At 37.2% G+C, this 19,447-nt stretch overlaps 1 protein-coding gene across 8 annotated transcripts in view; it reads right to left on the bottom strand.

The window, feature by feature from the left end:
* The window catches only part of PALLD (palladin, cytoskeletal associated protein), a 200,260-nt gene that overhangs the window by 48,573 nt on the left and 132,240 nt on the right, over positions 1-19,447 (bottom strand). The window lies entirely within an intron of this gene.

Raw genomic sequence — 19,447 nt, 5'->3', positions numbered from 1 at the left:
GATCAGAAATGTGCTTTTGAAGCAAATCTCCAACTGTCCCCACTTGCTTCTTCTCCAGTTCACATCCTGGAGAAGCCTCTCAAGAACACGAACTGGTTTCCTGCATGTAACAAACTCCAGCCACTAACAGACTTCAGTCCAGGGGAGCAGGCAAGAGCTAGTCCAAAGTGAAAAAACAAAACCCCAAACTCAGTGACTCTGACATGCAGTGTAGATATCATGCCCTCACAGCTTGTTTTTTTTCACTCTACAGAGCTAATCTTGTTTCTGTGTACTACTTGTTAATGTAGGCTATACATTCAGAGTAGATGCATGAACTAGCATGAAGTGTCTAGCTAAACAATACCATCTATAAGGCATTTAAAAATTAGTATGTATAACAAGAGATTCTGGCTTTATATTTTATATAAGTCTCAATTTCACAGAACCATAGATGGTTAGAGTTGGAACGGATCTTAAAGATAACCTAGTTTCCACCCCCCTGCCATGAACCGGGACACCTATGATGAGACCACGTTGCTCAAACCCCCATCCAACTTGGCTTTGAACCACCTCCAGGAATGGGGCATCCACAACTTCTCTGGATAACCTGTCCCAGTGCCTCACCACCCTCAGAGTAAGGAATTTATTCCTAATATCTAATCTAAATCTACCCTCTTGCAGTTTAAAACCCCTCGTACTACCACTATACTCCCTCATAAAGAGTCCCTCCCCATCTTTCCTGTAGGTCCCCTTTAAGTACTGGAAAGCTCCTATAAGGTCTCCCCAGAGCCTTCTCTTCTCCAGACTGAACAACCCCAACTCTCTCAGCCTGTCTTCATAGGAGAGGTGCTCCAGCCCTCTGATCATCTCTGTGGCCCTCCTCTGGACCCACTCCAACAGGTCCATGTCCTTCTTATGTTGGGGGCCCCAGGGCTGGGTGCAGTACTACAGGCGGGGTGTCACCAGAGCAGAGTAGAGGGGGAGAATCACCTCGCTTCACCTGCTGGCCACATTTCTGATGCAGCCCAGGATGCACTTCACCTTCTGAGCTGCAAGTGCACCTTGCCAGGTCATGTTGAGCTTCTCATCAACCAACACCCCCCCAAGGCCTGCTCTCAATCCATTCTCCACTCAGCCTGTCTTTGTGCTTGGGAATGCCCCAACCCACGTGCAGAACCTTGCACTTGGACTTATTGAACTTCAGGAGGTTTGCATGGGCCCACCTCTCAAGCCTGTCCAGGTCCTTCTGGATGGCATCCCTTCCCTCCAGTGTGTCAACTGCACCACATGTTTCTGGGAAGTTAAACACGTACCTTGCTAAACAAATATGTTGAAAATTCATCTCTTCATTTAATTTATAGGGTTTTTTGAAATATATTTTTAAGTGTACAGCTTATTGACGTGTAATATATTTAAAAAGATTATATAATTATTTAACATTTACACATCCAGAGACAATGTACGGACCCATCCTAGGAAGCAATTTTACTATTTTGTATGTTGTAGTACAGACTTTACTATTTTACTGCCTGCAGCTGACCTCCAGAATTCAAGCAATTCCGCTCCTTCCATTTGCCCTGCAGTAAAAACCTCCCAGACAAAATAAACATGTCTTTTTTTAATTCAGTTTGATCACAGGGTAGTTTGTAAAAAGCTAGTTACAAAGAAAAGTGCATTACTCAAGATTTAAAACCATTTTGTCTGACAATTATGAAGGAAGATTCACTATTTATGGACTCATTATTTTGACGACTCATGCACCTTCTTAGCCTGGAACTGGACACTCTTGGGCAAAGAATATTGGCCTAGAAACAGCACTTGTCTGATTTGAGGGGCCCAAGTTATATTTTCCCATATTTATTTATTAAGATTAGATTATATTTATGTTAAAATGAACATTCCAGAATGGATGACGAGAAAAGTGGTTTAACTATTCCTGCAGCGAAAGTCAATTTACTTTATCTTGACTAACAGCAGTTTATGTTTTGTCTTTATTGAAAAAAGTTTTTACATTGAATAGTTAGTAGTGTGCACAATATATATAAATTGTTCCCTTAACATAACCAGAGTACTTAAATTACATTTGGAAACTACTGGTAAATCACTGTTAGTAAACTGAAATTCAAAAAGTAGTCCATGCTTTGTTTCCATTATTGTAAATGCTAATAAGATGTAAAAGTAACAATACATATCTTTCACACTGAAGTCAACATCCCCTGTATGTAAAACCTTCTCTTCAACTATCACAACAACTTGGACTCCAAGCTATCCTTTACCTCACAAATAGCTGAGATAGATATAAAAAAGAAAAATCTTATCTGGCTGTGGTATAACAAAGAATGTATAGAACATCGAAAATGTAATTTTGGACTTGTAGGTTACTTCAAAGGCAGGAGGATTTTGACAATACCAAAACTGGTACCACTACAATCGGCATCGGTGTGGATCATATGGTTCTTCCTGCATGAACCATGAGATTCCACAGGATCCTCTGTTCCTCTCAGCAATACTCAGATCATCGTATATGCTGGTCTGTCTTCAATTTTTCTTCTCACTGACCTCCCTCTCTCTAACTGCTGCCTTCTCGTCTGTCTCCCTGCCTCTTCCCTTGGCTATCACCACCTCTTCACCACCCCTTGTGAGCTCCAGAAGTGCTACTTAGGGTGTACAATACCAAAATTCATGACTTTACCTTCTACCTCACTTCATATGCTAGCTTCTCTAGAAAACCATGCTTCACTCTTCAGAAAACACTGGCCTAAAATCCCCTTGCTTACTACAGTTTTCTACTGTGAACTAAAGGATAGTTCTTCTAGGTGTTAGAACCTGCATGACCCTTGTGTCTCTGCACCAGTTTACTAAAGCTACTCTGTAGTCAGAAATAAAAATTAAGCAGTATATTGAACCTGTTTTTCATTTGAAGGATCCCTCCATTCTTTTTCTGTTTCATGGAGAAACCTCAAACACAACACTGAACAGAAGCGTTACACAATAACAAAAGCATTTGGATTATTTGAGGTCAGCTAATTGATTAGACAATTCATACAAAATGCGACGATAATTTTTTGCAGAACAAGGAATGATTAAATGAAAGTCAAAAAGCTAGGGACAAGAATGAACATTTTAAAATGTTGTAGTTTTTGTCACAGAGGGCAACACAAGGCAAAGACGTTTAAGTTCTCTGACTAGTTGTGCCATATATCAGGGAAAGCGGGCACCCAGATTTGCAGAAAGACTGAGCAGCAGCTCAGCATTTTTGTTTGGAGGAAAATAAGTTCACTCCCCTACAGTCATACTCTTTTGCATGCCAAGATTCTAACAAGTCCATGCACTTAGACTTACCACAGTAATTACATTCTCACGCCCCAAAGGCAATGCTGTCTGAAGCTCTCCATTTTTCGGTCATTTCATAAACCTTCAGAGACTACAGTTTTCCAAATGGATTTCAGGACTTCAATATTAAAGTGACTTAAATACTAACTAATCCACCAGGCCTTAGTTTTAAAAATGGGGAAATAAACTTTTCTAAGCAAGAATTGATAGCACATAATTCGTGCTGTACACTGTCCAGGCAATACTTCACAGATTAGTTATGTCTGATCTACACTAGAGAGAACTTTTGTCCTCAGGAGCCTAATACTACAAATGGCATCTCATGATCCAAGGTTTTTTGTTTTGTTTAAATTTGTCTTATGTTTAAAATGTGATATTTGAAATTAAGAGGAATCTGTAAGGCAAAAGGCCCAGCTTGATTAACATACTTCATAATTGCAGGAAATGTTTTTTCACCCTTAGGTGACTCAAAATTTTTTCTCATGATTTTTTAGCAGCATGATCTACTTCCCTAATGAATCATTCAGAGTGAATGAGAAAAGATCTGCATACTTGGAAATAGCAACAGAATCTTGCAATCATTTTGAAATCCTCTATATATTAAATAGCTTTATATTTTCAAAACAAGCTCCAGATGTGTAAAAGACTGGTGCTTGATTTGTGATAGGCCTAAAAGATCATTTGGCTTTTTCTTCTGGCCTTGCAGCACTTCAGTTTGCTGTCATATTGCTCTAATTCCTCTAATCGAAAGGAGACACATAGGCCAATGTTCTCATCCTCTCATCTTTGGCATCTCACTCACATGAGTGGTAGTACAGCCTCCTAGGTAGTCAGTGAAACCTCCAGAGTATGTAGATTAGATGCTAAATATCAGAATGTATGAAGACACTCTTAAAGACGCATCTTTAGAAGTCATCCCAATAAAGCACAAGCAATCCCAATAAAGCACAAGCAATCCCAATAAAGCAAATGGAGACAAGCGACTCAGATTTGAGCAGAAAACACATAAAATGTTCAACACATCTTCAGTAATACAAAAATAATGCTACCCAAAATTCTTTCCCTTGCCCACAATTTAGCAGCTCATGAGTCAACTGCAGATCTCGTAATACAACACATTGTTTCACAGTCACACTGGACTTAACATTTAATTTATTAATTTAGAATTACCATTTTTTTCATATGCATTGTGTAGTTAACTTGTATGACAGCTCTTATTTATCAACAGCTAACAAATGTACTCAGCTACTCTTGATGGGGAATATTCTTTTAGGCAGACTTAGTATCAGGGAGGATCCATATTTCCAACACTAACCACACCCAGCTAGGGTCACCACGTAGGAGTAAAATTAATAGAAAAGGTCAAATTGTTCAACGGCATTATGAAGTTACATTGTTAGAGTCAGGAAGAAATCTTGTGATTATTTATCAACACCATCAGCTGTAGTACAAAGAGTTGAACAAAAACCAGGCAAAAAAATTTTACTCATTAAAAAGGGGACTCATTTAAAAAGTAGTCCTAAAGGAAAGTCAGAGAAGGTAATCAACAACAGATATGATAAACTGACTTTAAACATTATTAAAAAAGCGCAGTATTGCACTGTACTCCATATGAAGATGAATGCAAATATTTCAGACCAGAATATCACATTGGAATGTGTTCAGCAAGATTGGTTTTAGACACACAGGTTAAATGTGAGGACATCTGCATTCCTAAGACTAAAAAGACTCAAATCAATGTAAATAACTTCCTTGTACTTTGTGTTCTTTAAACAATCAGCAAAGTAGATCAATTAAAATGTTTAACAATGCTTTTCAGCATAGAAATACATATGTTGCAAGTAAAAATGCTAAAAGATACCCTAGAGTCTTTCCATGCACCAGGAGCAAATCTGGTATTTACTTTTCCCAAGTTCAACCTGTTTTATTTCAATAAGATGCCCCAAAATCTTTTTATAATTATTTCCATTGCATATAAACATAATCTCCTGGTATTAGTAAATTAGCTTGGCTAAATATAGCAAGAAGCACTCATGTTTTATGGGGCATTTTCTTTGGTATGCAGCTAATATAAATAAAATAAGCGGAGAGAAGCTGGCAGTGTTCCACTGACATTACATCACTTTTCCTTAATAGGAAACCTCTCTGCAACTTAACATCTTGCTTTAAACACTCAGAACTGTCCACAAAGTCTTCAGTGAGGATCATCATATAAGGCCAGTAGTTAGCTGCAGAGGACTAGAACGCAGAGCTGTAGCTCCTGGTACAACATCAAAAAGATAACCTCTAATGAAAACCACCTTTAAATTGTCACCAACTGCAGAACAAGAGAGTTGCATAATCTCTAACAAAAGATATGTGTAAGATGTACATAATTGCCATAAAAAGTAAAAGGGATGAAGTTCTAATTCCTATGAATTTACTTCAGTAGACTCGGGATTTCCTCTAGGAACCTTAGAAAGCTACAAATTAAAAAGACAGGCCTTAATCTGCTGGTCAAAAGCAAGACAGAGAGACAAACATCTACCATAGTTTTATTTGCTGCTTACTCTTTGTGATCCAAACCCTCTATTTTATGGTACCATTGGTACCATCCCTCATATGACATTATTTTGAAGGAATTAGTTAATTATTGTAAAATACCGTGTGATATCCATTTACTAAGAGCCTGATGTCACCACCCATATGTATGTTGAACTTGGCTCACCACAAACAACAGGACTCCTTGACTGTAGAAAATAAAAATAAATTAAATGTAGAGCAAATCCTAGTGTACCTGCAAGTTTTTTTTTCTGAGAAAAAGACAGTCCTTGCACTCAATTTTTTGCATCCATTTCGGAGATTCCTTTTTGTTTCTCAGTATATGACACAAACAATAAAGTCTAGCAATCAGCTTAGTACCTGGAGAATAGAAGGGCCCAGAGAAATTTCTATTCATGCTGTAATTAACATAAACATAAATTTCAGTTATTGTATTTCTAATGCGCAATTGCTGAGCAATAATCCAACTCCTTCTTCAAGCCTGCATGCAGTATTTGCTGGCATGGCATTTTATTGAGACAATAATTTATTTAGGCACTGTCACACACACACACACACAAACACAAAAATGTATTTACCACAGTACAAAAAGTCAGGGTAGGTCATTTTCTCCTCTGCTTTTTCCAAAAAAGCTTGAGAGGAGTTCACTGAGTGGCTCCTATTGCTTTTAGCTGCAGCTGTGCAACATACAATCTTTGTAAATTTACAGTAAGTGTTGCCATGTTTACATCAGTGACTCTCAAGAAAGAAAATATTAATCAAGTAAAGTATGCAGCAAATAAATGTAAGATGGAGTGCACTGAATACCACTGTGAATGCTCTCATTTAGGAATCGCATGGCTTTCTGATACCATGGATTCTGTCCTCCTTACTCAGCAAGACATCCCCAAATACTTCTGTGTGCCCTTCCCTGTTCTTTCACATCCAGTTGTGACAGCAAAACAGTTTAGGACCCTTACAGCAGAAGGGGCAAGTGAGTTAAAGGTTGAAAGTAACCCTAGAATTTGAGTGGACTCAAATTTGAGAGGTTTTGTTTGTTGGTTGGGTTTTTTGTGGGTTCTTTTTGGCCTTTGGGGTGGTTTTTTTTGTTGTTGTGTTTTTTTTAAAAAAAAAACAACAAACAACAACTTGAATCCGTTCACCACTTCAGATTAAAGAGCAGTCACCCAAAGGATTCTGCAGGTGCAAGAGAAGGGTGGTGCTTGTCCAGGAACAAGTACCCGAGAGCCGGACCTCCCAGAGCTCACACTGCCAGTGGGGGAGTCCCTTCCAAGGCAGGGTTTGTGAGGCCATACCTTTAGTCTGTAATCTGAATTTCTATATCCACTTTACTTCTGAATGGCAGTGTCCAATTATCTTTATGTCTTAATTCACACATACTTTTTTAATTCAACTGCCCTAAAATTAACAAAGTCTTTAATGGAAGTAAAGCCAGAGTTAAGATTACAACAGAGAAAAATGATTTTAAACTGGTTAGCGTGCACAATGAATAATTGGAGTACATTTCACCTCCATGGCTGGAACTATCTAAAGATTTCAAACGGAGGGTATTTGTGCAACATTAACAGCCTCTCCAAGTACACAGTCCTGGCTTTCATTTCACTAAAAATGAGGGAACATGTAACTTAAGACTTGATTGCCTGAATGACAAAGGTATAAATAAACAGCATTCGCTTGACCAGTTTCATCTTTGTCTACTTTTGCTGATCTGTGAATTGGCTACTTACTAAATAATTAGGTTTTCTTCATTCTAAAACTATATGCAGAATTATTAGCATCAGACAATGCTCATTTTCTAAAATATCATTTTAGTGGTCATTTCAATTAATGCCTAGTTTTCAGAAAGATCAGTGAAAGCAGAGGAATTAAGTTAGACTCAAAACACAATTTTAAATAATATGGCAGCTATACTTATCTAACATCAATCAAATCTTAAGTTACAATAAAACTTCACCAAAACCTGCTGATTGGATGACACGATTCCTGCTAAGTAACTTAAAATTCTCTGTTAAGTTTCAACAATTGTACTGTGTTGCACTGTCATTTTAGAAAGAGAAAACACCTGCTAAAATGAGCTGTAACAGAAAAAAAACAATCAACTGCAAGTCTCTCACTCATCCATCCTAGCACTATTATTACGCAAGATAGCCTACTATATATAGCAGCCACAAGAGGAACTGATATGCCAGCTGGGCACATACATGTTGAATCTACCATCTTTTTGTTTTATCACAGAAAAAACAAGCTGCAAGTGTTTTCCCAACTTGTGTAAATGAATTCAGGAATTCAAGCCAGTAGCCTGTGTGTTCAGGCACAAAGACATTGAATTGAAACTAATGGGAGCAACAGTAATGAGTAGCTCTGAAAATCAGGGAGCTTTTGTATGAATTTAACGTAACTCAAATAAATTTGAAAATTTAAATTTAATATGTAAATTATGTATTATAATAATATGTTTCAATTTTGAGTTTGTGCTGTAGGAGTAATGTTTTAAGGTGAATTACGTATCTCAGTAATTGACCTTCATTTAAATGGCACAGAAATACTTGGAGATGCAAAGGTTTCATAACCAGGTCTCCACTTAAGACCAATGAGTGGTGACAAAAATGGAAAACATCCCATTATAGCATTTGGGAGTATGACTGAAGTGAGACAATCTCCACTCTATTCCCAGAAAAGCTGTCACAAAGTCTAAATACACTACATTTAACCTCAACCTTTATTATCAGATTTAAGCAGTGAAAACACAGAAACTTTCATGGCTGGAAGATGTCCCGATACATAAGGGAGTGTGGGACATTTTTTGTGGATGTTAACTCAGTGTCCCTGGTGTCACACTAGAGTCTTTTCCAAGTTTCGGTTAAATATTCAGATCACAGGGAACATTTACCAAGGCACACAAGTCCAGGTAATTTAAATAATGGTGATGAATGACATCATCTGCTCAAAAATCAGAATAGAAAAACCTTCCTATTAAAGGCAGTTAACATTACCATAGCATTTATTTTTCATAAGCTGCGCATATGCCATAAGCAGGTGTACTGGGCCGCATATTTTACAGACTGGTCCCCCAACTATGTACCCTGGGGAATCTGTCAGAATGTGCCACCGCTCCTTCAGCTCATGTGGTCAGGATTTCTCTCAAATAAAAACAGGACAAATGAGGGACTCCAGTCTTGTTTCAACGTCCACCAGCTCTTGAGACTCAGAACCATGGGTTACACTCTGCAGTGCATTTGTGCTATACAACATAGACACCAACGACACCAGAGATCAACATACTGCAGGTTCTCATAACTTCAGTAGAATTTGTTCATAGTACTGTCATCAAACGAAAAATGTTACAATATTGCCCAGTTTTCTTCTAAAAAAAAAACATTTTTAATGTGGACATATTCACTTGTATTCCTACTCTGGAGGCCTTCCCTCCAGTTTTTGAGTTTTCTTCAAGTCTCTGATACAGAATTTCATATCATTACCTAATTCATCAAAGGGAAAAGAAAGCACCATTCTCCCAGTGGATAACTTCTTTTGCTAAATGAGCACGGAAAAGGCAATAATATGCAACTTGCAAAGATGCATGCAAGTTTGTAATAGTTCCAATTTCAATTAACATATTCTAGAATCTTTTACAGTTCACACTGTCTAACCTTGCTTTGTTATTGCTACTTAATAATTTGACTGCCTGAGCTAAAGAAAAGCTACAAAGATAGCAACTCTTCCCAGTACAGAGAACTGTAGAAAATTTAATAATCTTAGATTAATATATGAACGAAAAACTAGCATAAGAAGACTGCAAGACAAAATAAATTAAATCTTGGGAAAGCTCACACAATGAAGCCTCAGAAGAAACTGTACCAATATCAGGTGAATACAAGTTTTAAACGTCTAGAAATATATGAAGTCAGAAGGCATCTCCTTCAACACCAGCTAAGTATCACTTAGTTAACTGGGGCTTAACAACCACTTCTACTAATTTTCTGCACTAGTTTTAGCCTACAGTACTACAGTTAGAAATGTTACTTTTTCCTCTGTTTCGGACTAGGAAACTAGAGACGACGGAATCAGTTGAGCTGGTCTATAGGCAGAATTATACCAGAATAGATATTCCTACCAGGTACTCCAAACTGCTTACGTGTACACACTTATTGTGGAACAGAAACAGCCAATTTTAAAGCTAACGAGGTATAACTAATTAAACTTGACACTTTCTAGAGACAACTTTTATAACTTCATGTTATTCCCAGCCATAGCCTGACTTTGACATAGCCTGAACGTGATGTACAACACTACCATTTCTGACTGCTTATCCTTCAGTTTTTAGGCCAGTGCGTAAATTAATCAACAACAGTAAATATAATCCTAATTTTACTGGGAACAAAAAATCCAAACATACCAAAGATAAATCTCAAGAGTTAGCACCTCAATGAGAATTTCATTAGAAAAGCAATCATTCAAAAACATTGGACAACATATGCTATTATCACAGCAAAACTATTTAACATCTTCTGAAAAGAAGACACTGAAATGGTTTCACTAGACCAAAAGCGTGGTAGTTTAAATGCACGCTCTTGTCCCCACAACACATCAATCTGCACATCAATGTGCAATACTGTGTGACAGGAATCTGTACAATGCAAGACCTGATAACAGATAACAAGAATATTAGGCACAGTCAGCAATTCACAGGAGAACCAATTGATTTAGTCCTGAATGTATACATTCAAGAGCATCCAAGAAAAACTCTTAAACATTGAACTGCTGCTCAGACCAATTAGGCAAATATGTTTTTCATATGTCTCACATCTTCTGAAAAGCCCCTTCACCAGCTTTTCCCTATCCTTTATGCAGCATGCTGCAGTTACCTCCACCAACTATGAAACACATATGAAAGCTTAAATTATTCTACAAACTTTGACAAAGGTCAGTGGTTTTAGCAAACCCTAAATTTTCCGAAACAAAGGGCAATTAATTGAGAAACTAATCATATTGGTAGCTTCCTTCCTTTTTAAGTGACTCTTGTCAAAGACATTTTTAATTTCATGCAAAGCAGTGGACAACCTATAACAAAAGTCTTGAGGAATTTGAGGTAATTAAATAGAGGAAGCATTTGAGAATAATCTCAATAGCCAACCACAAAGATTAACATCAGGAAGCTTGACAGAAGATTTACATGATTCTTCCTCTATCATAAAGAACATCAATGATGACAGAGAGGCAATTTCCCTAACTCAGAAGCACATTAAGTATTATTTAATTATGGGTTTGTGAAGAATTTAATCTCTTGGACAAGCTGTTTCTGTCTTGTATCACTCTCTACATGAGGCCCTGGCATTTTTTTAAACATTTCCATTAATTAAAAAGCTACTATGCACATGTTTTACAAATTTCTCCCAAACATCCCAGTTTCACTGTTTCACTCTAATTAGTTAATCTTCTATTACTACACATAACCAGCTTTGCTCTACCAGTACTGGGAATTCTGGCGAACATACCAAACCTTTTGGAAAAAGGGAGGATATTTAGTAGAAATATTAGGCATCCCAGGGCTTTGTATGTTCATACAAATTCATTCAATCCCCCCCCTCCAAACTTTCATCTACTACAGATCAGCTTCCTGCTTAAATGCATTCCAATTCTATTCTGCTCTTTATCAACGAGCATGTTACTTCAAATATTAGCGCTGCAAACAATTCCTCTAATTCAGCACTCGTACAAGAATTCACTCAGTAAACAGGGCCCGTCTTTTGCATTTGTAGGCATTAATGCTTGAAGCACAAACATCTATCTTAATCCAAAAAGGACACAATGTGAACACTGTGTTTTAGTTGCAAAGAGATAATTAGCCTCAGTGGCCCATGGAGCTCTTTTGTAATTCTTTATAATTAACTGTCCCCAGGTCACTCCTCTTTTCTAGTTACAATCTACCACCAAAAAATACAAAGTTTGTACCCAACAGGATTGTTAACTTTACAAAGTTACAGAAGTAGTACAAAACAGTCTGCAAAGTGTTCTAAGCGAGGATGAAATAGCCTTGCCTGTTAGTTCGTACGAGGAGCAGACTGCAGTCTGAAACCATAAGTACTTTATTGCCTTTTAGTAAAACAACACACTGAATCTAGCATTAAAAATATCAGTACTTTTTCTGAACCAAACACTTCACTGCACAAAAAGCCATGCCCATTGATATAATCAGATCCTTGTAAGAAGTGCAGAAATGGCCTGCTTCATCTCAAGACATGCATGGCAAAAGAACCTGAAACTAATTTATAATTATAACATTTGTGCTCACATGTTAATGCCCTGATTTATTACTGCAGTCTGCAACAAACAGAGTACCCACTACTTGAGTGTGTGTTTCTGAGGTCTGAATTTCTTGATACTTCTGTGAACCTGCAGAATCCCTGCGATGGTTTGTTTGTGATAAGAAAACTTCCAGTGAGGTATTGCAGACCAGCTGGATATGCTGAAGCTTAGACAGGCAATCACAAAACCCTACTCCTTTAAAACGACAGCTCATGCTCCAGAAAGCATTGCTTCCCTCCTTAAAAGATTCCTCAGAGTTGAAATCAGGTCCTTGATCTTCGGCAAATCGCAATGCATGTGGTCAGCACTGAGCTTCACCATCCTGGGAATGGTTCCACCATACAGTGCTCCGCATACCACATGACACGCCTTTGACATCAAGACTAGATTACTGCAATATGTTCCAGCCAGGGCTGCAGCAAAGGCTCATGTGTTGCTTGCAGCTGGTTGCTGACAGCAGCCATCCTATCGGTGGGAAACGTGGCAAAGAGATCCTGATTTCTGAGTCTTCTGCTTGTTTTTCTGGGTATTTCATATGATTCAGATAAAGGTCATTATTCACATTAATTGGCTCTTTATACCTATCCATTAGCATGACCACTAAATTTTGAAGGGATAGGGACACAGGAACCTAGAGTTTTAGAATGAGTTGTGTAAGTTTTATTTCTAAAATCTCAGAAACACTTAAAGACACTGTGTTTCACAGGCCAGAGACAACCATAGAAGTAACCTCAGAGTCAGCAGCTGAAAATTCATTCTTTGTTTGAGAAAATGTTGACATATCATTTTGGTTTTAAGTTAATAGGCACTCCATCTATGCGGACAAATACGCATGCAACACTCATCTAATTAAGTTGCATACATATGAAAGAAAAAAGCTTTCCCTGAAAGCTCTGTGTCTTACGAGCACAAATGTTCCTGAAATACAACTGATATTAAATATTTTTTTCTTCTTTTTTTTTTTTAATGAAAGATGTTTAGATGGCATTTTAATACAAAGAAGAAAATGGAAGCAATCATTTTCCAGAAATTCCTGATGAACAACTTAAGAAAATGTTAAATAGTTAATAACCTCTAAATCTCTAGCAGAAACTCCAAAAGCCACTAAAGATAAAAGAATGGAAACCACATGTAACATCCTAGAGACTCATAAGACAACATAATGTACTTTCAATAGAGTTTGAACTTCCGTAGTCTCACTTTATAAATTGGACTTCATGTGTCTGCAGAAACTGATAGAAGAGGTGTCTCTCTTTTTTATGTTACATACAGACTTCCAGATTTTTATAAAGATAGAAAAACTATGAAGATTTATGGGAAATCAAGACTTCCTCCCTAGAACATAGTCAAGCAGTATGGCAAACTATTTACTGCCTTAAAAAATAGGCTACAAATGTTATACATGAAAGAATAAATATTGGTGAGGACATTGAAACTAGGTATATAAGAATAATCACGCATTTATGAAAATTATTAGGTAGCTTTAGAAACAGAAAAACAATAGAATTTGGCCACAACAGATGAGAAAACATGTCTGTTGTGGAAAAGAAAACACAAAAGTCTCTGACTTCTCACAGGAAAGAATCTGTAGTTCATAGAGCGAAATACACAGTCTAGTGGCTTTTCAGTTGAGTAATACTGATGGATGCTTCTGAAGGCCAGGCACTCTTTTAATGAAAATGTCCGAAAGTCATTTGTAGCTACGCACTAACACCTCTGTTGGTGTGGATATCAATAGTCCCTTTAAATTTTCTTTACATAATTCTGGTTTAGGCACCTCAGATTTGCACAGAACTAAATGGCATCATCTTGCAGCAGACTCATCATCGGTAATGCAATACCAAGTAACTCATGCTTTCATTTAATTCCCTAGAAGTTTTTACAGGAAACACAGATCACACACAAATACATAATGCATGAAAATACCCCATCCACAAAATATTATGACCACCTCTGGGGTTTTCAAAGCCTCACTTGTACTAAAAAATTCCCTAGATCTTTGGTCACCACAAAATACAGCCATAAATCAGGGTGCCCCCCGGAAACCTTCGAACACTGAAAAGAAAGTCTTTATATTTCAGAGCCAAAATAAGTGCAGCGAGGTGGGTTGGAAGAAATACAGCACCACTGGCTTTCTGTGCAAGGAAACTCTCCTTTCATTTGTGTAAAACTTTCTATGTTGCCTTGGTGAATCTGCTTTGCAAGCCAAAGTTGGCTATTAAAATTGTTTTGCACTTTAATAGCTGCTTTAAACAAATCATCCCCATGAGTCAGATACAGATTTTTACTTACGATCTGTATGGACACACATATATATATATATTCACATACCATTAGATAGATACGGACACAGAAAGAGACTTGCATGATCTCCTCTCATTAAAAAAAATCTGCATTATCTGTTCTTTGAAGTCAGAAACATGCATTTTACACACAACTGCATGTACACATGCACACAGTGTTTGAAGCACAACTGAAAGAAACAATTCTGTTTCTAGTGACTATGTTCCCACTGTGATTCAGCCTATTGAGAAGAGTGAATTCAGCCATGGAGTAAAAATTAAAAAAGATGACAAAAATCGAACTACAGAAATAACATATTTTATATCTATATACATTATTTTTATATATACACATTATTTATGCATAAATTATGTCATAATTTATATATTATAACATAATCTTTTTTAAGGATAAGTCTTCCAAGTAGTGAAGAAGGTGCAAAAATGGGTAGGAGTAAGCCCAGTTTAAAGCTCAGCCAGACTAAAACCAGCAGGTTGGCTCTCCTGAGAAAAGTTGCTGTAACACATGCAGGTCTTGATTTAAATCAGATTTCTGTATTCATTATGGCTGGAGAACTGGGGTCATGCTTTTTAAGTGATTCTGTAGCAGAAGCAGCACAAAAAAAAATAATCAAAATATTCCATACTCTTTTTCTATTTACTGGAGCCCAGGCAAGAACTCCTAATGGTGTTTCTCCAGCCCACCAGATACTGCCTGCATGCATTTCTTGAAGTGGATTCTTCATCGTAGGAGAGGAATTATTTTTAAATTGCAATTTAAAAATTAAATCCAGCTGACTGGATCTCCATCTAAACTCAGTGCTTTTAAAGCAAAGTTCAGTCATTTTCTTGTAAACGCGAAGATTAAAACAATCCTGCCCAAGATTGTAAAAGCAAGGGGTTAAATACTGATGTTGTAAACAAATTGCCTATGTTTTCCCATTATTTACATGCACACCTCAGCTACTGTGTTGCTTTACTGGGTACAGTAGCATACAAGACAAGAATATCACTCTTCACTGTGAATTTTATGGGGTTACTTGGTTGGTATAAATGCTAACATTACTAAAACAGATTTTTGTGTGTTCATCTATTTTTACATTTTTTAGCCTGAGAAAAAAAATGTAACCATGCTGCCAATGAAAACCAAAAAATCTTTTCCTGTACATTTCTGCTGGCTGACACATCATGTCTGCAAATAATCGTCTTCAGAAAGCTTTCAATTTACACCAATCCAAAAGGACAAATGAGACATGTGCCATCTTACGAACTTTTACCAAAACTTGGATACTTTAGCAATGCAGTATAACAGCTCCTGACACACAGACTCAGCTCTTCAACTAAAAACTCTTCCACATTTTTGAGGCTGAAGTATGAACTCAAGCTCACATTGTGACTTTCTGTTTGAAATATTCTATAGTGAACTGTGAGATGATTGGTTTCTTCAAAAAGAAGAATTAGAAGAATTGTTTTTTTCTTCTCCTATGTTTTAGACCAGCACATACAATATAGAGCATTGCCTGAAACTGATAACATTTCAAGGAGGAATTTCAAGAGGAACATTTTTTGGTGATGTGAAGAAATAAAATTCCCCAGTCCCAGAAGAAAGTCCTGGGAAGGACAGGAATGAATTCTAAATAACTGCCACCAAAGGATGGTTTAAGATAATCTAAATTAATCCAAGATTTCTCACTCGAATCATCCCTGGAGAGATATACACACTATGCAAAATAGGGAAAGCAGATTCGGTTGTGTCTTGGCTCGTGTCATGCAGATGCACCAGACAGAGAAAGGCCCAGCAATAAATTGAGCCCTTTGTATTTATTTATTTATATAAAAACAAATGCTGTTATCTTAAACCCTTTCCCTTTGTGTAAAAGGAAAGCACTGGGGAGTGCCATACACAATACGCTAATTACAATCACTTTCTGCTTCAATAAAGGAAACACAAACTTCCTGCCTTGGCAAGGGTTAGAATGTCTCAAGCAGGTGGAAGAAGGACCACGTTAAGTGTCTAGACAGCAATGAGGAGGAAAGATATTTCCTATGTTTGCTATTCATGTACTAATCCAGAAAGTACAATTCACAGATGTAAAAAGAACTGCCTCAATTATTGGTTCTCCTTCTATGATAATTATGATGGTACAGTAAGCATTTTTTTTTTAATATGAATACCAAAATGTTAAATAATCTGTAAAGCTCCAGGAAGTTCTGACACTTGTGGTCACAAAAGACTCTCCTCTTCACTTTCTGCAGAATAAGAGGTTAAAATGAGTCTTCTGGGCATACCATAACTTAGTAACTACTCTGTATGCATTCTTCCTAATTCTTCCAAATGGATATATTATCACTATGAAATCATTGTTATTACTGAGTTGGAGTTTCACTCCAAAGGGAACTTTATTACTTAATCTACCACTGAAATACTATCTGTTAAGAAAATGGGAATATTTCCAATATGGAAGATGATTCATGAATACAAAATTCCATAGGCATATTTTGGTTAAAGAATATTCCCAGGATGAAAAGTTTCCAGCCAATGATTATGACCTCAAGAATATATGGGACTATCAGTTAATTAATATGTTCTACATAATCCTGAAATTTTTATTGGGAACATAAAATCTTAGGGTCACCAACCCTTCTCAGGGCAGTAAAGGTGCTATACATCCCCAGATACTTGAAGACTCCTTTCTGGGAGAGTAAACAGCAAATGAAAAGACATAAGACAATAACATAAAACATTTCATATGGAAAGTATGTAACTGATAGTGCATATGCTTATCTTCATCTTTCAGACAGTTTCTTCTCACTGCACCCCTGTGCTTCCGTTATCTACATATTTTCATCTTAGAAACTCAGCTTTTTAAAACCAAAGGTCTTTATCTTCATGTCTGTCTGGTTTGGTGCCTACCACTATTCATAGTCTACAGGAAACGATGCTCTACACACAGTGAAAACCTGTATACATGACATCACACTGATTGATGCTCTACTCTGCTCCCAGGCACATGGGTCCACATTAATGTTGGCATTGGTAAAATCACAAAGCAGTTACTTTAAGCAGAGATGGTTGAGAAATTCATTTGCTGTTTGAAGAACACAATAGTTTCCCATCAAATACATGATTTTACAAGTCAGATCAGTATACTTTGCCCAGCTGAGAACCAGGTAAGTTTAAATAAGGTGAGCCTCTCACGGATCATTTTGAAGCAGACTAATAGAAAGAAATTCTTTACAGGAGAGAAAGAAGGAATTCTCTGTGTAAGTGGGCTGACCAGCATCCCACAGGCCACTTCCAGCCAGGCCACTCCCTTTGTCTTCCAATGCCCAAAACCCAACAGCTGAACATTACTCATCAGATTTACCACTGTGTCCTTACAGAAATGGAGGCATGCTGTTCTAACATAGCTAACATAGCTATTAGAAATGGCTGTTGCAGTCATACAGACCACAAAGTGGATGACAAAACTGCAACCCCACTCCTGTTTGTGGAGACGACGGACTATCATGCCCTCCACAACTGTCATATTAGCTCAAAAAATTCTTCAGTGCAGAGCAGAGAATAGTGACTTGCTTTCTGTTGCCTGGAACTGTGGATCTCAATAATTCCTTTACAATAATTACAACCATACAAAAACAATAATTACTGTTAATAACACTTTGCAAAGTTTTATATGTTGCAATCATCACATAGTCTCTGCAAAGAGAAAGCAGTAGACTCAGGCTAGTCAAAAATAATAGGCCTACAATAATAGGTGCATGAGTGTCCAGCAAGATGAACTTGGCAGGAAAATACATATAACTGTTCTGCTCTTATAGAAAAATAAGTGTGAGAACATAAAAACATGTATTTTAAAAGCAGTGCTTTTAAATGGTATCCTGATACATCGGGCTGCTTATTGTTACTAAATCACACTTAAAATTTTCAGAACAGTTTTTCACTGAAAAAGAAAATAATATATGATTTGCTCTCATAAAACTACAAGAAAAGTTATGTGACATGTATCTGGCAACTGCTAACAAACCTTTACCACACATCCACCATTCTGATTTTAGGAAAACTTCTATGTCAGATTGCAGCGTATGGTAACCTGGTAAACTCTGACTTTGTGATTATAAGGTTTCTACTATCTCAAAGATGAGAGAAATGTTTTTATCCAAATGAGACACTCCTAATTCCAACAAAATCCTACCTGCATATTCCTAAGAATTTAAGAAGTTGTAAGAGCATCTGTATATTTCCTACTCCATCTTCCCAGTTTCTTTTATTCAAACTTCTATCCCTTTGACCCCATCTTTTCCCACAGGGCTTCTTCTCCTGTCCAGGAAAATTAGTACCAGAATATTATTTCACAGACAGTCGGTTTTTGCAGGTTTTGTTACCCATCCAAGGGCAGGATGCAACAGAATCTCTCTCAGAATCCTGTTCTCACAAGTATTTGCCCCCTTTTTCATAGTGAAGTGGTTTAGATGCAATCAACGGACACGGGCTGAGAGCCATTTAACTTTTTATATGTTTTTCCATCCTTCTGTTATCAGTTCTATATCTTAATCCTTCTATGTCTGGTATGCATTGTGAATCACAGACCCGCTCTGGATGCCTGACGACTGTTGGGCTTCCTTAAGAACATCATCATAACTTTTCCCACCCCAGAACTTCAGTGTATTTTGGTGCATGGACTTGTGAGTGGACATAAAACTTTCCACACAATATGTAATACACCTTACAGAGTTAATTTCAGAAATACAAGGTTTGGTCCCAGGAATCAAGGTATCAGTTTAACACAGCCACAGAACTATGTGGAAAAACAGTTTCTTGACCTCAAAGCCTAATGAAACATTGAAAGTGTCCGCTCCTATTTTTAGATGTATGCTCTGCAGTGCCATATTCCTTAATATAAGGCTGACGAAAATGTTCCAACAGCAGACATTGGTTTCTCTTTGATAGCCAATGCATATCTCTGCTTTCCAAGTTTCTGTAAACACATCGTTATAAGGAA

Source organism: Chroicocephalus ridibundus, chromosome 5, assembly GCF_963924245.1.
Source record: "Chroicocephalus ridibundus chromosome 5, bChrRid1.1, whole genome shotgun sequence".
NCBI lineage: Eukaryota > Metazoa > Chordata > Aves > Charadriiformes > Laridae > Chroicocephalus > Chroicocephalus ridibundus.
Note: the sequence above shows the minus strand (reverse complement) of the source record. Positions and strands in the feature narration are given on the sequence as shown.